General features: G+C 41.1%; 1 protein-coding gene and 1 pseudogene across 1 annotated transcript in view; one reads left to right on the plus strand and one right to left on the minus strand.

The window, feature by feature from the left end:
* The window catches only part of RTN1 (reticulon 1), a 227,758-nt gene that overhangs the window by 38,773 nt on the left and 167,993 nt on the right, over positions 1–20,992 (plus strand). The window lies entirely within an intron of this gene.
* Positions 9,009–9,535, minus strand: LOC115302041 (annotated as a pseudogene).

Raw genomic sequence — 20,992 nt, forward strand, 5'->3', positions numbered from 1 at the left:
CTCATCAAGATAAAAAGCTTCTGCACTGCGAAGGAAACAATCAAGAAAACTAATAGGCAACCGACAGAATGGGAAAAGATAGTGGCAAATGACATATCAGATAAAGGGCTAGTATCTAAAATTTACAAGGAACTCACCAAACTCCACACCCAAAAACCAAATAACCCTGTGAAGAAATGATGATTATAGTTTTATAATAATTTTTAAAATTGGGCAGTGTTTGTCCTCCAACTTGGGTCTGCTTAAAGAAATGATTTTTGAATCAAAGGGAAATTCTGAAGTATTGTTTAGAAGAATCTTGCAGTGTTTCAGAACTAACATTTGTTTTGGGGGAGCAAAGACATCTATGTGACCTTTGTTATTGTTTGTGTTATGAAAAAAAATGGAAGTTAACATATTATTTACTAGAGCATGCACAGTGTCTAAAACTAATGTATAAACCATGTCACTAACTTTTTAACTATTATTTAATGTTTTCCTGCAGTTTAAAAATTTATATTACTATTTTGAATATTTGCCAATCACAACAAGACAGTCAATATTTATTCTTCTTCATTCTTTCTGTACCCCTTAGATTTATATCACCAATGTGAATCCATGTCGATATAAATGTCTCATTGTCAGATAAATCTCTGAGTTATGAGCTCTTTTTCTAGGTTTGTAAGCCCTGCTTCTTGGAAAATATTTGTTCAATCTTCAGTTTGGCAGTTGCCCAGTGTGTCTTGTCCTTTATTTTTCTCCTGAGGCCCTTTGTCGTACTCTCTTTCAGACATTCTCTGTGTACCTCATTTATAAAGATGCTTCCTGATGTGTAATCTTTTTAGAGTGTAGTCTTGACTTGCTTTGCATAGTTTTTTTCTTGACTACCTTAGAGCTGAAGGGAATGAAGGAGAAAGTGGCAAAGTGGATTCATTGACTATGAAAGACAAATGAGAAGAGAAAAGATAAATATATTGTCTATAATTTATTATAAATAATCATAAAAAATTATTATAAAGTGGAGGACAAAATATAATTATAAAAGATATCTTTTTATATCTTTTGATCCTTAGAACCCTGATTTCAGGTTATAGTTTTTCCTGTCTCTGTTCTTTAGGTGCTTGGCATGAACTGTGACTCTTGGAAACCCATGGTCTTGAATCTAATTCAGATTTGCCAGAGTTCAGGGAGATCTTCTATATGATGCCAGGGCAATGCTGCCTCAAAAGACCTCAGCTAGAGGGGCCATCTTCTGTTCCCGAGAGGGTGAGGGGCAAACGGCACAATGTTGGCTGTGTTAAGGCAGTGTGGCCCTTCTTTTGAGTACGGTGGAAGGCAATTGGTTTTTTCCAATGTCAAGAAGCTAGCACAGTCATAATTTAACTTTTTTTCTTTTGATTTATAACCTGTATTTTAACTTTTATCTTTTAACCCATACTCACTGGGAAATTGAGCTAAAATACTCTTGTATCTTCCTGTGAACTTGTCCAGGACACAGAGCTAAGAACTCTAAGTATTGCTTCTGTGTCTTCCACCTTGATTAACAATAGTAATAACAATAATAATGGTAGGTAATAATTATTTACCCCTTACTACATATCAGGCACTGTTCTAAGGGACTTATGTATGTTAAGTCATTCGTTCATGACAGCCACCCTGTGGATGAGGTCTGTTTCTATCCTTATTTTTTAGAAAATTGAGACACAGAGAGGTTAAGCACTTGCTGAGGTCACATAGGAACAGAGCTGGTATTTAAACACAAGTGATCTGTTTCTTAATCAGGAGGGGGCTCAATCATCTGATTTTAAAGGAAGAGAGGACCAGAAGAGAGTAAAGGATGTGCTCAGAGGCACCTGCCATCTAGGAGCCAGAGCAGGGATTTGTCCTCAGGTACCTGTCACCCCCTCCTGGGTGCTTTTCCAAAGTGCTTCTTCCCTGCTACCCTCTGTTGTCTGACTATAGTCCCTTTTCCCCTGGGCTCCCCTTTCCTCTGTTCTCACTGAGCACTTTCCTTTATCCCTGCCTGGGCCGGAGAACTCCCTAAGCTTCTTAATGAACTGTGCTGGTGTTGCAGGCTCCATGTGAGAGAGGGTTGGGTCGTCCCTTGTGGCTTGCTGTTTGATCATTTCTTACAGCATGCACTTGAAGAGTCAGCACAAAGCATCTTTAATGCTGGCACTGAAGACGTTTGGCTACTTTAATATTCAGACTCATATCCGATGAAGCTGGGATTGCTTTCCAGCAGGCATTACCCACATCGATCCAGATTCTCAGTAATGCCTTCAGGAAGGTACTCTAACAACTGTGTGCTGCTGGTGGGCAGAGAGCTGACCATGCAGAGAGGGCTTCACACTTTTCCATTCTGTAGCTGACCTGTTTGGGTGACTCTTCCAGTCAAAATCCTTTCCGAGTTTACTCTGCTGTCACGAGAAAATCATATGTAAGAGTAAACACATGCCAAAAATACTTACTATTTTTCATAGAAAACTCTTAAAAAACCAATGCCTGATTATACAGTTTGTGTCCTTAGGAGTCATTCGTGCTATGTGCCAAGTATTTTTGGTTTTCCTCTGGTCACGTCCCCATTCCCTGGAAGTTAGGAATGGCCGTGTGATTTGCTTTGGCCGATGGAACGTGACTGACAATGTCATGTGCCTCTTCAAGGTGAAAGTTTTAAGAGTAGTGTGCTTCGCCGCATTCACTTCTCCCTGCTTCTTGTAGGTGCAGAGTTGGGGCCTCCCGCAGCCTGTTTGGTGCGTGAGGACCACAGAGCACCATGCCCAGCCAGCCTGCCTGTACCCCCTCACCTGCCTGGCAAGAAATGAAATGTTCTGTACTCCCTCACTTGCCTGTTTATTTGCACTTTTCATATTGCAGTAATTATAGATTTGTAAGAAACAGCAAAAGTAGTACAGAGAGGTCCCTTGTACCCTTCACCCTGTTTTCTCCAACGGTTCTATCTTACATAACCATAAAATGCTGCATTAAATTCACCGAGATTTGGACGTTACCTCAGCCTTATCTATTCTATTTTGACTAATAGTTTACCTTTTTAAAAATATGTACCATGTACCTTAACTGCAGGGATATGAAATATATATAGATGTATATAATTCTCTTTCTGCCAGATCACAGGCTCCCTAAGAGAGCACATCTGATTTACCTTTGAATCCCTCACAACACAGTAGTGTGTGTTGTGCACTTTAAAATGTTTATTAGTGAATGAATGATCGATTGCTGTGTAGTTGCTCGCCTCTTAGGTAGAAAGGATGGGAAATAAGAAGCTCATCTGGGGACCTAAAAGGTGCTAAATACCCTGAAGTTCATCATCATCCAGCTGCTTCAATATTCAGCTATGAGATCACGGAGAGATGTGGTGAGAGCCTAGGAAGTTGCATAATACAGTATTTGGCAGAAGTGAGGCTGGCAGAGAAGGCACTTACAATATAGTTTTACTTCATTAGGCATAGAATTCTGTCTTGCACCATTTTTAGGCCGCCTTGGTTCTCTATTGCCTGTAACTTTTTACTGCTTTAGAAACTTTATCTGTGTATATCTGTAAATTTTTTTAACTGTTTATTTGGGGGGGGGTGGAGAGAAAGAGAGAGAGAGAGAGAGAGAGAGAGAGAGAGAATCCGAAGCAGGCTTCAGGCTTTGAGCTGTCAGCATAGAGCCTGACATGGGGCTTAAACTCACGAACTGTGCGATAGTGACCAGAGCCGAAGCTGGATGCTTAACCAACTGAGCCACTCGGGTGCGCCAAACATATGTCATTTTAGAGTCAAGATTTTCGTATGGAAATCATGATACCTCCTTCTCTTCCACTATTAGATTTTTTTCACCATCTGCCTTTGGGATCTGGGGACTGAAAATCACACTGCCACTTGTAGTTAGCAGTGCATTTTCCCCAATGGCATAGCAGGGAGGAGCTGGCCCAGTGTCATATGACAGAGGACCCTTCTGTAGGTGCATCTATAGCAAGCCATTGTCTGAGACAAAGCTGGGACATATTTGGACCACTGGTGTCTGGTTTTCAAGGCATTTTGCGGTTCCGGTGCTGCTGGTATGCAAATACATGCAATACAGCCTTCCCTCAGGCCACAGAACACCACCAATCCCCACCAATCTCTTCTTTCAGGCCTCTGTCATCTTCGCTCTGTGCTCCTATCTAGTGTCTTCCACAATCCTCTTAAGGTGGGCTTTGTCCAGCCCAGAAATGAGCACAGCTCTCCAGGGAGAGTCAGTCAGGCTAGTCGGAACATAATCCCCGGCTTCTGTTTAGGTATTACAGCCAGCCTCTCTCTCTCCCTTTCTCCCTCGTGCCCTCCCTCCTCCCCTGCACCTCCTCCATTCTAATGATCCTACTTAACCCAATACTTCACTACTGAGAAAATGATTCCATCATGGTGTAGACTCGATCACATTTGTTTAATAATTTAGCCCTCCTTATAGAATAAAAACAAAGGATAAATGTTTGAAGGTCTTCAGGAAATAATTGCAAGGATACACACACACGCGCACACACACACGCGCGCACACACACACACACACACACACACACACAGTGTCCATGTCAGGAGAGATGATTCTGAATTATTGTTCAAGATGTAAGATTGCGCTTGCCACTCTGCATTCCAAGATGAGGCAAACATAAGTAAACAAGACTCCTGAACTCATTCCCTGGGAAGTAAATAGGATGATAACTTACTGTGGTCCTACATGTCTCGTTAAACATGCAAGTGCCCTGTCCATTTGCTTGTATGGAAAACTTAAAGCAGATACCAAAGATGAGTAGAAACAAATCAATACCTAGGCTTCAACTTCTGAGACTGTCTTAAAGAAGTATTTGAGATATATTTTCACTTGTCTCAAGTGAAAATCTATCCAGAGGAAATCATAAGGAAGTTTGACTGTAGGGCAGAGGAGAGAACATCATGCGGCACTGGACAGGGCTCCTTTGAGTCACTTGGGGTGGCTGACCTGAACCTTTTGCTGAAAGCAAGGTAGAAACTGGTTTGAGAAGGCCAAGCTTCTCATTTGCAAAGGATAGACAATGTCTGAGGCTTTCTTGCGGGATATGGCTGCCTGACTTATTTTCAGTTCCAGCCAAATAGTCCTTGGAGCTGATGTAAAGAGTTATGGACTCTACTGTTTTCTCAATAATGTTTCCATGACTAGTTGCTAGGATTGGGTATGCAATGAATGTGGGCCGGTGAGTGACTGGATGGGCAAAATTAAATGGTCTGCCCACGTTGCTATGACAGCCAGCCAGAGGGCAAGTCCAGTGAGAAAATGAACCCAGAGGATGCAGAGGAGAAAAGTACATTAAGAATCACACATGTGCGTTTCCTTTGTTGGCTGTAGATTCATTTAGAGCCCCCAGAACTTCATCTGGTTGCATGCTTCTTGCTATCCAGATACCAGCGGGAGCACTACTTCCTCAGAGGGGCCTCCTTGAGCCCCGCTCTAAATACCACGCCCCATGTCCCAGCACCCCCTGCCAGTCAAGTCTGTTTATTTTCTTCTTTGTACTTATCATTAACTGATGTGTTTTTGGTTATTTCTGTATTGTCACCAGCATGTAACAACCATGAAACTGGATGCCCGTCCTCCCTCCATGGTATCCTCAGAGCCTTGGATGGGTCCTAGCACAGAGCAGGGGCTCAGTAAACATTTGCTGGATGAAAACTTGTGTGCTGCTTGTGAGGAAATCCTCTATTATTCATCTTTGAATTTTAAATCTCTGACTCCCAAGCATTTACTGAGCAAATGTAGGCTATTGTAAAGCAAGGAGATTATTCCTGTGATCTTTGTCTTCCTTGTCATTTGTTCCAAGGAGCTATTAGCCAAAACAAAGTGTGGAAGGAACTTAGGGGCTTCCAGTGAGTTGCTCAAAATTGTGGTTATATGGCCAGACTAGGATTGGAAATGTGGCAGTCTGTATTCAGACTGTTGCAGATATAACAGACGCAGTTTGCTAGAATACAGACCAATAATCACTGATAGTTATGAAGGGCTTACTAGGTGCCAGCTGCTGCGCTCAGCACTTTATATACAGTGTGTATCACTTAATCCTCACAACTGTATAAAGGAGTGAGTTCTATCATTGTACCCATTTTACAGATGAGGAAGCTGAGACACAGAGAGTTGGTTTTCAGTGGTGGAGCCAGTAGTCAAATGTACATCATTGGCTCCCACTGAACTCTGAGCTGGTTACTTAACCGTGTACTGTGTGCTCATAAGTGTGTGTTTTCTTTATCCCTCCTCCTTCTTTCTCTTTCTCTCTTCCTATTGGTGCTTTTCTTATCCCTTGATATTGTGGTTGAATGCTTTTCTATCAGCTTGCCTGTTTTTTTCTGTCTGGTGGGGGAATAGAAGTATACTATGATATGTTTAATTGTTAAAATGTGCAGGTACAAACAGAAAAGCCCGTGCTGAAGAATGAACTGTGTGAACTAGGGCACTGAGATTGGCTACCACGGACTGGTGGGTGCTTTACTCCATTGGGCCTGGAAAGGATGGCACATGATGAGGTTACAGGTTTCTGGTCTGAATTCCGTGGCTAAATAGCTTTGTGACATTGTGTGTGCCATTTAGCCTGTACAGCCTCTGTTTTGTTTTCTCTAAAACTGAGGGTAAAACGGGGCCTCAGGGCAGGTTAAACTTAAACTTCTGTGTAACACCGAGAGCATGCGATAACTTTTTCCCATGGCCTCTTGTGTTTGTGTGGACTCGGTTGCTTGATGAACACTGCGCGGGCTGGCCTTCTATAGTGGTGGTGTGGCTGGGGGCCAGAGGGCCCAGATGTAGGCCTGCTCTATTCTCACACTGGGTGGACAGCTTCCCCTCAGGCTGATAAAACTTTGAAAAAAGCAGAAAACACATTTTAATGACTTAATTATTATTCAACAGCAACTTACTCAGAGTGAAGGCATTTTCCTGGACACCGTGCAGGCTTTTTAGGGGGAAGCTAAAAGGAGAACAAGAACGGTGTGTGCCTACAACATTTTAGAGCCGGCCGGCAAGGGTCCAAGGTCAGATAGCCCAGAGGTCATGTTCAGGAGAGTTACCTCACTTTCTCAATAGGGGAAAAAGTTTTTTTTCTCAGGGAGCATTTGGCAATGTCCATGAGTAATTTTAATGGACAAGACTCAGGTGACATTGGCACCTGGTGGGTAGAGGCCAGGGATGTTGCTAAACATCCTACAGTGTGTACGACAGCCGTCCACAACAAAATTATCTGGTCCCTAATGTCAACAGTGTCAAGGTTAAGAAACCCTAAACTAAGGTGGGTGATCACACAAAGAGTCACATCCGGAAAAATCTGAGCTCAGAGATCAGGACCTAGCTAATAAGCAAACTGAAAAACAGCAGGGCAGACAGTGCAAAGTTGGAGGTTTGGGCCACAGAATGTGGATTAGGATTAAGATTTAGGCCAGACATCTGGAAATAGGCACAGGCCACCAGCAGCATAGAACTTCTAATGTGCCATCTGCTTTCTGAAACAGGGGGCTCTTTATCTTTTTAAGGACCCTCCTGAAGCAAGCCTCTAGCTTTGGGTCAAATCTGGCATCAAGAAATAGGCAGGCAGTGGCGCCTAGGTGGCTTGAATGGTTAAGCGTCCAACTTCAGCTCAGATCATGATAGCATGGGTTCGTGAGTTCAAGCCCCTCATCAGGCTCTGTGCTGACAGCCTGGAGCCTGCTTCAGATTCTCTGTCTCCCTCTCTGCCCCTCCCCTGCTCCCGCTCCATCTTTGTCTCTTTCTCTCAACAATAAAAATTTAAAAAAATAAAAAAGGAAATAGGTGGGCATACTTGTAGCATCTGATCCTCACTACAGCTACTTGAGATAGGCATGCCGTTATTACTATCATTTCCATTTTACTACCGGGCCTTCTGAGGCTGTGAGGGGCTAAGTGATTGCCACTTATTACACAGCAATTAAGTAACAGAGTCTTTGGCCCCCAAGTCTTACACTTGTTTGACTGAGAAGGGTGGAGTCCAAGTCAGGTCATGTGGGCCGGAACAGGCAAGGTAGGGGGTTAGGGTAAGGATTAGTTCTCCAGAGCCTCCTTCGCCAAAGCTGAAAGATGGGAAGGAAGTGGTCAGTGAAGGACTGTGTGGTTTATGCTCAGATTTTGGCACATAGGAATTGGGGAGAATTTTGTCATCTTTCATTGAACAGATGTCATTAATGAAATCAGGAATTTCACATATTCTGACAAATTAATTTTAATGATGCTTGAAGTTGAGGATCCAGACTTCTCAGTTGGTGAATAAAAAAATTATAAAGTACAATAAAAGCATAGTGACTTTTTCAGCTGGTTGCTGGCCAAAACTTTTTGTTGCTACAGTTCCTCGAACTGTATTTTGAAAAACTTAGCTACCTCTTAAAGGGAAGGACTTCGGTATAGGAGCTGTTCACCATATTTTCCTTCAGAACAGCATTGGTGGAGTATTTCCTAAACAACAGGTTTAGAGTCACCACAAATACAAACATTTGCATGGTAACTACTATACAACATCTTTCTTTTCTAGAGATCATATTTTGGGCAACTTCAGGAAAGTATTATGAACCAAAAAGTGAACTCTCTACCCTACCCTCACCCCCCACCCTATACATTTAAACCATCAAAATGAGTGTCACAGCATCCAAAGTAAAGCTGACATATTAGCAGAGGTCCACAGGCTCTCCTTCAAAATGTATTTATTTTACAAAGGCTTTATACAATAAAAACAAGCAACATTAAAATGATAAAGAAAATGAGAGAACGGGACAAAATATTTTCAGTCATTTTGCCAGGTTAATATTTATTGCACAGAATATAATGAATACGTCCAGGTGTAAAAGACCATCATTAAATTGATATTGGATAAATAGACACAACAGTTATCTGTTGAATGTTTGCTACATCCTAGATATTGGGTTTAACTTTTTAAGAACATAATTTTATTTGATTCTAAACAGCACTGCAGGGACAGGTACTATTATTAGACTTCAGTATAGGAGCTGTTTTTTTTTTTTTATTTTACCAAAATTTGCACATTTTACTGTAAAAGTTTTAATGCCATTCCAGACTGTTTGCCATGGGAAGTATGAAGGTGCTAGAGCACAAATGTGGTCTATAAAGTTAAAATACGCAAAACAAGCTAATGTCCCCGTGTGGATAGATACAGCCACATCATCTCTTTACTTTCCATCTGAGTTGCTGAGCTAGCCAACTGCACGACAACGAACGTAAAGCTCCTGATGGCTTGGACGGCTTGGGTTCAGAGGCCCTGGAAGCTGCACACCCGGCAACGCTGATGGCGCGGCTCCCGTGTTGGCAGCTGTGATCCAGAGGGTGTCTGTGCTGAATACAGAAGCTGCCGTGGCACTGGTCACAAGTCACCTGCAGCATCTCCTTCTTTTTTGCACCCCTGTTTTGAGCACTGATATATGAAAACCTTCTCTTTCTTCCCAGGATGATAGCTACAGTCTCGATCCATGTGCTCACCAACCACCACATCTGGGATTGCTCCCTTTTTTACTGGAACTGGCTTGTTACAAAGTGGGCATAAAGAAGGTTAGGCACTGGTTTGTAGCTATGCAGCTAGCAAAAATAGAGAAGACACTGAAACGGGCTGCTGACAAAGCTGTGGGCCATCAGGTGCGCTCCACCAATGTGCACGGCAGAGTCCTGGCCTGGCTGGGCCTCCCAGGAAGATGGAGTGCATATATGATTCACCAGCACTCCTGCTCCACAGCATTTTTCTTAAAGAAAAAAAAATGAAAGGGAGAATAAATAAGTAGATAGAGAGATGTTTTAGTATGTTAGCTATCGCCATTAATAAGGAAGTGGTGATGAGCATGGTGGCGGGTTTACTAAGAGAGCCACATGACAGTCTCTACAAACAAGAAACATGCAGAGTTTCTTCTTCAGGAAACCCTCTTTGTCAGGATCCTGGAAGACAGGAGGAGGAGATTACAAGGCAACTTGATGGCTTTTTAAGAAACTGATGTAGATAGGCTTTCTTTTTCTTCTGGCTTTTGTTTTAAAAATGCAATTTCCTGCCTATGAAGCATCATCTTGGTTCTGTATATAGGTTCATATCATCCTTTAGTTTTTCTTTATAGCACTTGCCACCATTTGCAATTACATTTTTATTTTCTTTACTACTAGTTTATAAATATCTATTTTCCCCCACTGGTCTATAAGAAGTCCATTAAGGATAGGGACCTTCACTCTTGAAACCCTAGGGTTTGGCTTGATGCCTGTCATGCATAGGCCCTTAGTAACAATTTCCTGCATTATTAAGTGCATATATATGAGAAGTTGAGCTCTATGTGTGACTATTGCCTTCAGAACAAGTATTTCTTAAGGTGCTCTCTCCTGTTTTCTTGTATGTTCACCATATACTGTTCATTGCACTGAGATTTGCCTTTACTTTTTAATTTTTTAATGTTTGTTTATTTTTGAGAGACAGAGATAGACCATGTGTGTGGGGGGAGGAGCAGAGTGAGAGGGAGACACAGAATTTGAAGCAGGTTTATGGCTCTGAACCTAAAGCACAGAGCTCAACATGGGGGTCAAACTCATGAACCGCAAGACCATGACCTGAGCTGAAGTCAGATAATTAATTGACTGAGGCACCCAAATGCCCATTGCCTTTAAAATATACATAAAACAGCCCTTAGTAGTTCTGGGTATTTTATAATTTGATCCTTCACAATATTATTATTTCACAGCTCCTCACCCCCAACCTCTACCAGGTCTTAATTTTATCCTTTAAAATGTTATGTCCAGATCGCAATATCCCCAAAGACCAGAGACTACCAGGGAGACCGAGTCATGCATGCAAAAGCAAAGGGCATTTATTTGGGCTTAAGCTCAGACTCTCAGACCTCACCAACCCAGTGGATCCATGCTGAGAGCCCCGAACAAAGGCTGAGTAGGGTTTTTGTGGGGTTTGGAAAAGTGGGGGGGGTTACAGAAAATTATGACATCTGTACAGTAATCCAATCACTATCGTATAACAGCCTTAGTAACAATTTTTAACCATACACATTGTCCAGAGTGTTCGTTGCTTTTGGCGGGACCCAATCATGACATTTAGTGTTTCTTTGAAAATAACCAATTACAAAGTGGGCTAAGGACCTCCACGTGGGGTGAGTAACTGGTTAGTCTAGCATTAAACAACAGTTTTCATCTCCAGGCCTGCCTTTAGGAATGTTAAGTGTGTTAGCTGGCTGCTTTTGATTGGGTGTTGCGAGGGTGGTCGCTTGTTGAGCAATATGTGCCCTTTTCCTATTATTGCCTAATGATTCTGGGAAACCGAAACTTAGGCCTTTAAGCTCAGAGGGGAACTTAAAGCCAGTTATGGAGTCAGCTTGGTTCAGACCTGTGTCCTTTCAAAAACATATATAAAACAACCGTTAGTAGTTCTGGGTATTTTATAATTTAGTCCTTCACAATATTATTATTTCACAGCTCCTCACCCCCACCCCCCACCAGGTTCTAATTTTATCCTAGATGCTGGTCACCTGGTTTGTGTCTTTCATCTCAAAATTCATTTCTACATGCAATAGATATTCATTAAACCTCTGTTCTGTCTCAGGCACTGTGTGAGGGCTGGAGATACAGAGCTAAATCTGATTCTGTTCTGGTTTCCTAGGAGGTAGTTGAGGATCAGAGAAGGCAGACAGTGTACCGCATTACCATGTGGTCAGCTCTGTAGTGGTGAGGAAATGGACAAGATGCCAGTGGAGATGGGTGAGGATGTACAATGGCTTCCCAGGGATTGCCAATTTGTTCTTTCCAAAAAATGTGACTCACTTGTTATGTTTATATTTATGTGTGTGTGTGTGTATTAACATACTTTAGTTTCTAAAATTATGCGTGTAGTATTAAAGATAATCATAAAAGAAACAGGAGATAAGAATCCTACACTCAAGCATCAGGGATCAGTTGTGTTTCTCTGTGTTGGGGGATGTTGAGTAAAATAAGTGATGTGAGGATTCATCAGAGAAGACCACATGGAGGTACCTAATATCTCTAAGAACAGGTGGCACAAATGACTTCTCAGTGGCAGGGAGAAGAAGCACTGCTGATGGAAGCGGTACCCTGAGCAAAGGCATGAAGAGTTGGTAAACAATACAGGAAATACCAGATTAACTGCGTTACTAGAAAAGATAACCAAACACAAAAAAGGCCCAAGTTGGGGGGGGGGGTGCTTCAAGTCTGGGAATCAGAATTATGGAGTGAGGTAGAAAGGAGGACTCTAAGAAAGGAGGTTGGGTATTGAACAGGCTGACCCCAGGATTGGGGTTGGGAAGGATGGGTGAAGGGCTGAGGGATGGAGAACTGGAATGAAGAAGAAGAGACCATTGTCTCTGCGAGGCCACAGAGAAGGTAAGGGTCCATAGATACCTTCTGCAGAAGTGCCTGCCTGGCTTGGTAGGCACTAGTTGATGGACCTGGAGCTTTTGATGAGTTGAGAAAGTGAGAGTTAAGAGGTGAAAAGAGTATAGATGACTTACCATCTGAAACTGACGTGAAGAGATGAGATAAGGAGACCATGGCAACCTTAGAGGATTGTAGGATTCAGGAGGGGATTCTTAAAGTCAGGAGGGAGATTTCAGTATGAGAGACAGAGGATGAGCAATAGAGTGACCTCTCTGAGGAAGCAGCAGGAAGGGCTCCCTGGGCTGGAGGGAGACTCAAACTCCGTACTCAGGGCCCCAAATTCAGGTTCTTCCAGAGCTATCGAAGCGGTTTTGGAGTGGTAGTGGGGCTCCAAAGCTGATGGCAGGAAGCAATTCTTGGGACATCTTTGGTGCAAAAAGGTGATTTTATGAAAGCATGGGGACAGTAGGAGGTTCCTGGAGAAAGATTATACTCTGCCTTTCTCAAGTATTTGTCAATGAGCTGCAGGTTATAAGGGAATTTAATTTTACCAACCATTTCCAGAGCTGATGGCAAGACAGAATTCTTGGGACATCTTTGGTGCAAAAAGGTGATTTTATTGAAAGCACACAGTGCAGTGTGCAGGAGGGCAAAGAATAAACATTATTACGAGGGCTGTCAGTGCTCATGACAGTGACCTAAAAGAAAAAAGCTCTTTGAGAAGAAATCACTTTTCGGAGTAAATATAAGCTGTCTTGCTGTAAGTGGTAGCATCTCAGCTGTAATGCATTACATGCCTTGTTGGAAGTAAATGAATAACGTACAAGACTTTTGGGTCTTGAGCAACATAAAATAGCCAGGACACACTGAGCAAGAGATGTATAATCTTGACCTTAAATATTACTATTTCTGGTGTTTTAGCAGTTGCTGATTCTAGCTATTATTACAGAGCAAAAGTCTCAAAAATACTATATATATGAGGCAATCAGTCAGAACACGAATCATAACTTTTCTTATCAGGATGAAATTACCCCAGAGAGAACTTGGCTGCCATTCTAAGCTGTGGACATTCTGTCTTTATTTCATTGTTTGGGCTGCTGGTCATAGCCTAAAATCATTGAGATTGCTTTATAGGAGTGAATTAATGAGACTATTCATAGGTTAATTTTCAGCCACTTCCAATCAGGAGGAGTATTTTGAAGTAGGCACCAGACTTGCTTGTTAAAGCCATAGATGCTCCGATGCACTATTGTTTGCAAAAATAAGTTACTGGATTAAAAAGTGTTGAGAGGGAGTAAGACTGAGAGAGGTTCATTTGGCTTGTCCTTCTCATAGTCTTCCTCTGCTTTGAGCTGATGACTCTCTGTGTCTTCAGAGCCTGCATCTTAAGATAGAGGGCTGGCTCCAGGCTGTTGCCGGTGAGGACCCCCTGGCCCCACTCTAAGACAGGGCTTTCCTTGGCCCCTCCCTGCCCACGTACAGCCAGCTTGCAATCATGCTTTCTGCTCACTTCTCTACAGTAACTCTTGTTGAGCCCAGTTTCTGCCTGTGGCTCTGTTGTCTGCCTTGATTTAGATAACAATGCTGTAAGAGGCTTAGTTGACCTCCTGGGATTTTTTTCTCTCTGATTGCCTAGCCCTGGGTTATCTGTGCAAACCCTTGGCTAATGTGTGTATTCTGTCTTTTTTTCCTTCACTTTTTCCCCTTCTGCTTGCCTGTAATGTGGACTTGTTGTCTAAGAGTCCAGCAGACGTGCATGAGGGCAAATTCCTTTGTTAAATATCTTTGTGGAAACATAGGAATCTGGGTCTTTCACGACTGCCTGACTGCCTACACCTGGTCTTTTTTATGAGAAAATTAAATCTCTAAGGTAGGATTTCTGATTGAGTGCAGTCTAACTGCTTTACCTCCCGTGGTCTTGCTGTGGTCCCCAAAACTTTTTTGATCATGATCTCTAGCAGTAAAAGAAAATTGAAAATGTATTTCTACATATTGATGTGTATTCTTAATTTATAAACTACCCACATTGCTAGTATATTAGACACTGAGACAAAGAGATACATTAAAGGCACAAAACATTTAAAAATAATTCATATTCTATTCTGTTTATTAATGATACAAAATCTTTTTACTCTCAATACTGAGCAAAATAGCAGTGTGATTATGATTAATGTGTTTTCAATTTTTTTTCAAATGTTTTGAAAATCTTAGCCTAGCATTTTGTGATGGAATAATCTGAAGGTCTGTCTTCAAGGTTAGCTTAGCTCACTGCCTGCTTTTATTGGCTGTCAAATCTGAGAAAGATGTCTCACAAAGATACATATTTTCAAAAGGCATAAGTAGAGCATTTGTTGAACTTACTAAATATAGTTACTCATTGTTCAACCCCATCTGTCAATAATGCAAAGTTGTTTTTTTAATTATTAAATTTGGCCAGCAAACCTCACTCTTCCCTGATGACTTTCCATGCAGGCTAATTGGGAGCAATGCATTTTCTGCTTTCAACAATTGGTTTCAAAACTCACAGATTTCCTCATGGGGTAGATTTTTAGATAGATTGGAAATGCAGTTTCCAATTTAATGTGTGTAGATATGAGAGTTTACATATATATGACGCACATCATTTTCAGCAAAAAAGTATGTGAGCCATACTTGTTCTCATCTGGTATTATAACTTTCCATCTGGTTTCATTACCACTTCTTTACCACTTTACCTTCTTTATCACTTCTCATTAACCCACAAACAACAACCCTCCCATACCTGTTTCCACAAATCTTCAGGCCTCTTTCAAACAACAGTGCCAAATATATTTTATGTATTTGTGTATTTCTTAGCCATTTAACACATGTAAAGCTTCTGTGCTTCGGTTCTTATTAAATTTCTATCCTTTTAACAAAAAACCTGTCACTGATGGGTTTTTTAATGTTTGGGGCATTTTGTGAAAAAGGTCTGTGGTTTTTGTTGCAATTTTGCATGCTATAGTGCTGTGATTTTTAGGAATGTGTATGTTGTGTCATCATGGAAGTGACCAAACATTGATGACCTTCAGTAGCAGTTTGTACTATCCAGGCTTTAACAGCTTTGTATAATGATTTGCTTGTGAATGATTCAAGTGAGATATCACTGCAACTTCCCTCCTTTTCTCCTTCGTAATGCAAGAAGTATTTACAGTGATTCTGATTTAATTGGTCTGGGAAGGGACCTGACTAGAGGCAAATTTAAAACTACTCAGTTAATTCTAATGTGTAGTTAGGGTTGAGCATCACTGCTTCTGAACTTCATCAAAAGTAACTTTTTGTGTATTTTAGCCTTGAGACAATCAAATTACCATAAGCTGAGACATGTTGAAACCTCAGTACTTTCATCCAACTGTGTAGCCAACCCCCCACACTGTATAATTTGTACTAATACAAGTCTCTTCAGATATGCAGCAATATTTTTTAACAATATTTTTAATGCACCTTCCAACAATATTTTCTTGGTTGAAACAGATATAATATTAAGCAACGCTGAAAAAAATTGTAATTGTTGACTCCCTACTTAGGATGCTCAGTTTTTAAATGTCTTGTTAATTGTGATGACTTGACACTTATATTAGCTAATATATCGAAAATCAACAGACAGTGCAGTTAGTCTTTATCCATAGTGGATGTAGATCCATATTTCTGTTAACAAGAAAACAAATTCCTGTGGTCAGATCTGATTTAATTGTCATTGATTATAGCTTGTAATGTGGCTGATGAAGAAATCAGACTAGAAATGGCAGCCCATTTAAAAGTAATTTGTTTGTGATTGCAGTATTACTACTATTGCCAGTCTATGGTTTCTTTGCTGGAATCTTTTTAAGCCACTTGTCCATGTTGTGAAGTTAGCTTAAAACTATGTAGTATCATCTTCATATATGCTGCACTCGTATTCACAGACTGCATTGTTACAACATGCAAAAAGGTGCTTTACTCTCTTGGGAATTCCCTAGCTATACTGTGTCACCCACAGGACCAAAAATACAGGTCATCAAGTGAGGAAGTCAATGTCAACCAGTATATTAAATATTGATAAAGTTAAATTATTTTTTCTTTATTAAAATTTTTTTACATTTATTATTCTTGAGAGAGAGACAGAGACAGAGAGAGAGCGAGCATGAGTATTGGAGGGGCAGAGAGAGAGAAAAGAAGACACAAAATCTGAAGCAGGCTCCAGGCTCTGAGCTGTCAGCACAGAGCCCAGTGCGGGACTCTAACCCATGAACTGTGAGATCATGAACTGAGATCATGACCTGAAGTCGGATACTTAACCGACTGAGCCACCCAGGCACCCCTAAATTATTTTTTCAACAAAACTTACATTTATGCACTTACATTTCTGCAGATGCTATAGTAGGTTGACTTGTGAGCCTTTCCTTGGAGACCACAGGGCTACAGCTAAACTTTAGGCTCTCTGAAGAGATATAAGGGCTTCTATCTACTGTTCCAGCCTTAGTCTTGGTCAATCCTGAGTTCACACTTGATGCTCCATTATCAGTGAATGGTTTAGTCCCCTGCACACACCATACTATTTTGCTGTCATGTTTTGCGTATGCTTGCTCTCTTCTTCACTTGGCTGATTCCACCAAATACTGGAAGATCTATTTCACGTATGAACACCTCCCAGAATCCTTTCTTGACTGTCCCTCCTCCTTGATTTTACTTTGTACACATAACACCTGAAAGATGGTTCTATCATGCCATGTATGCATTATTTTAGACTTTTTTGTTGTTGTTACTTCGCTCCTGGATGTGAGGAATTGAATGTCAAGAATATAAATGGTTGGAGACCTTACCATGCTTACAAAACCCACAGCTTCATGGATACTGATAGAGACTCTTTGCCAGAGACAGAGAACTCTATTACAACATGGCAGGCAGCATGAACTTCCGGTTTGCCTGAGTGTGCCTATCCCCAAACCCCACGGGGGTGATGCAGAGCACTTCAGGTAGATTCTGCATACACAGTGGGCTTGTGCCACAGCCAGGGTGCTCTGAGCTTGGGAAGACCTCCACTCTTCTAAGAGCCCACTAACAAACCTGTGCCACCTTTCTTCCAGTGGAGACACAGTATCCCAGTTGGGAAACAAACCTGCCCTCTGCAGAGGAGGGAGATGCTCTCTCCAACTTCCAAGACCATTTGCTATACAAACATTCTCAAAAGGGTCGTCAGTGAAGCTGTCAACACCTCATCCTAAGGCATGCAGAAATGCAAGAGACCCATGGAGGGTTACCCCCCAACATTAATCTTTGTTCTTTCTGACAGCTAGCACAGGGTTGGGAGGATAATGGATCCTTGGTAAATACTTGTTGAAGGATGATTGAGAGCAGCTGGAAATTGAAAAAAAGGCGGGGGGTGGTTTGCTTTCATAAATCTTTGAAGAGGGATCAATTTCTTTAAATATATATAAAAAATATAGAAATCTTTGTGAAACTCTCTCTACCTTACTAGGTGCGTCTGAGTGCTCTGTTGTGCCCTTCCCACTGGGGAAGTTGTCAGCCTTCATTCAGCTGCTTTGTGGGAATGGGCCTGAGGGGGGAGAACTTCACAGGGGAAAAAAACCTCTGATTAAACTTCTAGGCAGCCTGGAGAACACTGCTATTTCCCGTCCAATGGCTATGGTAAAGCTAAATACTGAATGCTGACATTAAGGACAATTAACAGATTCATTCATTAAGCTTCTGTTTACCCTTATATCACAGCAAATCATTAATTTATATAATTATGGCCTTTTTTCTTGGCTTAGTGATATTAGCCTAAAAAAGTGTTTGCTGAATCTGATTCCTGGTGTAAAATGTTGGGAAATTGGAACATGCATAGAGATAAATACACACTTGTATTTATTATAAGTAAAAACCAATTGCTAATGTACTTTAGGCTGTATTGAAGTAATAGGGCTCACGGAGTTCAAACAAAAACAACTTTACTCTTACCCCTTTCCTCCTTTCCCATCTGATTTGTAAGGCAAGTTCTTCCTTGCTTTTTTGATAAATGCAAGAGTAGTTGCATAAGTTCCATAATTTGTCTGGTCGCTGTTGGAAAACAAAACATCTTCAGTTACTTCAAATAGCAAAAAAAAGAACCTGTCACATTGTGCATGCCCTTGTAATGTGACAAAATGTCATGTCCTTGTAAAACTTCATGCCAATTCAATGAAAGTTAAAGCATTCCACTACCACAGCCTTAAGGGCTATTCCAGGTGGGAGGTGTCAACTTTCCTGTGAACTCTGTCCTGTCCTAGTGCAGCCTGCAACTTTCCAGGGTTAAGGCAGCAGTGGGGAAAGTTTTCACTTGAAGCACTGATGTAAAAGGCTATTTACTTCCTCTAAGTGTGGAAGGTGCTTAAAGCTTTTATGGGGTTCTAGGAATTCTTTGTAGATTGTCCTCCTCCATGAAGATCTCTCATGTGCAATTACTTTGTCTCCAGTGGACTTTGACATCCTGAAGACGAACTCTGGCCTCATTTTGCTAAAGTCCCCTGCATATCCAGGCTGACTCTTGGGGATGGATCTAAGATAATGTGGGTCAGCTCTCCTTGGCTGTTAATAGGTAGAATGCATTTACTCCCCAAACTCAGCTCTCCAGTCTGCAACCACATTCGTCCTCACTGGCCACCAAACCATCGTGCTTCTACTCAGGCACTAGAATATCAACCAAACTTGGGTAGGTTCTCCTGGAAGGTGCTCTCATTTGACTTGAAGGCACACTGACACCTTCCTTCACTGAAATATTCATTTCAGTTGGTAACTCAGCCAGTTCAGCTTTAACACTTTAATCACACTGAATGAGTTAGAGGCAGAGTTACAAATTTGATTTTCTCATTTTCTTTGCAATACAGGAAGACTAGCCATCTAATCTTTTGTTCTCAGCCTTTTGGGGCCTCAGCCAAATCTGAGATAAAGAATCTTCTTTAAAAAATGTAGCATTGAAAGGTAAAATATAAAAATATATTGCAGGGGTTGCCTAGGTGGCTCAGTTGGTTAAGTGTCTGGATTTTGATATCTGCTCAGGTTGTAATGTCATGGTTATATGATTGAGCCCCACATCAAACCACACATCAGGTGTGGTTCCCTCTCCCCCTTGGGAGGAATCATTTAGGAAATCTAACTGATGAAGAATAAAGTCTTTTGTAAAAGAAACTTTTTTGTTACTTGAGGTGTAATTTACATGCAACGTTATATTAGTTTCAGGTGCATAACATAATGATTTGTTACTTGTATATATAATGAAGTGATCACCACAATAAGTTAATGGTCATCATTACACATAGTTACAGAATTTTTTTTCCTTAAAGTGATAAGAACTTTAAAGATCTACTGTCTTAGCAAGTTTCAGACATTCAGTACAGTCTTATTAAGTATAGTCACCATGCTGTACATTATATCCTCATGACTTATTTTATAATTGGAAGTTTGTGCCCTTTGACTCCTTTTATCTGTTTGGCCTTACCTCCTGCCCCTCAACCTCTGGCAACCACCAATCTGTTCTGTGAATCTGTGAGCTTGGTTTTATTGTGTTGTAGATTTCACATATAAGTATTCCACATACAATATTGATCTTTCTCTGTCTGACTTATTTCACTTAGCATAGTGCTTTCAAGGTCTGTCCATATTGTCGCAAGTGGTGACGATTTTGGTTTTGTTTTTTTTTTTTACAACTGAATAATAGTCATTGTACATGTATACCACATTTTCTTTATTTGTCCTTCAGTGGGCCTTAGATTGTTTCCATATCGTGGCTGGGTTGTTTTTTGTTTTGTTTTTTTGTTTGTTTGTTTTTTGAGATGTCAGCGACGGGTAGAGGGAGAGGAAGAGAGAATCTTAAGCAGGTTTCACACCCAGCATGGAACACAATGTGGGGCTTGATAATCATGACTGCCAAATCATGACTTGAGCTGAAAACAAGAGTCAGATGCTTAAACAACTGAATAACCAGGCACCCCGAGCTTCCTAGCTTTCTTTACATAAATACCCGGAAATAGAATTGCTTTATCATATGGTAGTTCTAGTTTTTAATTTTTTGAAGAACCTCCATATTGATTTCAATAATGGCTGCACCAATTTACATTCCCTCTAACAGTGTACAAATGTTCTCCTTTCTCCACATTGCCAATACTTGTTACCTCTTATCCTCTTTTTTGATGATAGTCATTCTGACAGGTGTGAGGTGATATCTCATTGTGATTTTGATTTGCATTTCTCTGGTGATTTAATGATGGAAAAACTTTTTTGATAATAATTTTAGGTCAAACTTCTTTGTTTTCTTATAATCCAAGTTTATGACACTATGTAGGCTTTCCAGGAAAGGCTCACTTGTGGGTGTAATTAATTTGAGCATTAGTGGTTTTGGTTCTAAGCTGTTATATGTTCCTAAAGTTTCATCCTTTGATATAACTAAGGCCTTATTGAGAGACAGAGGGAAGTCCATGTCAGTGGTTCAGTCCCAATCAGGATGGCCAGACCTAGCATTGGTGGTATAGTGGTGAGCATAGCTGCTTTCCAGGATGGCCAGACCTAGCTGGGTTCTGTGGCATTCCAGGCTGGTGACTTCCCTCTCTTCCCTACCTTGCATAAGTCTATAAGCCTTGTCAGAAACTATTTT

The sequence above is a fragment of the Suricata suricatta genome, chromosome 9 (assembly GCF_006229205.1).
Source record: "Suricata suricatta isolate VVHF042 chromosome 9, meerkat_22Aug2017_6uvM2_HiC, whole genome shotgun sequence".
NCBI lineage: Eukaryota > Metazoa > Chordata > Mammalia > Carnivora > Herpestidae > Suricata > Suricata suricatta.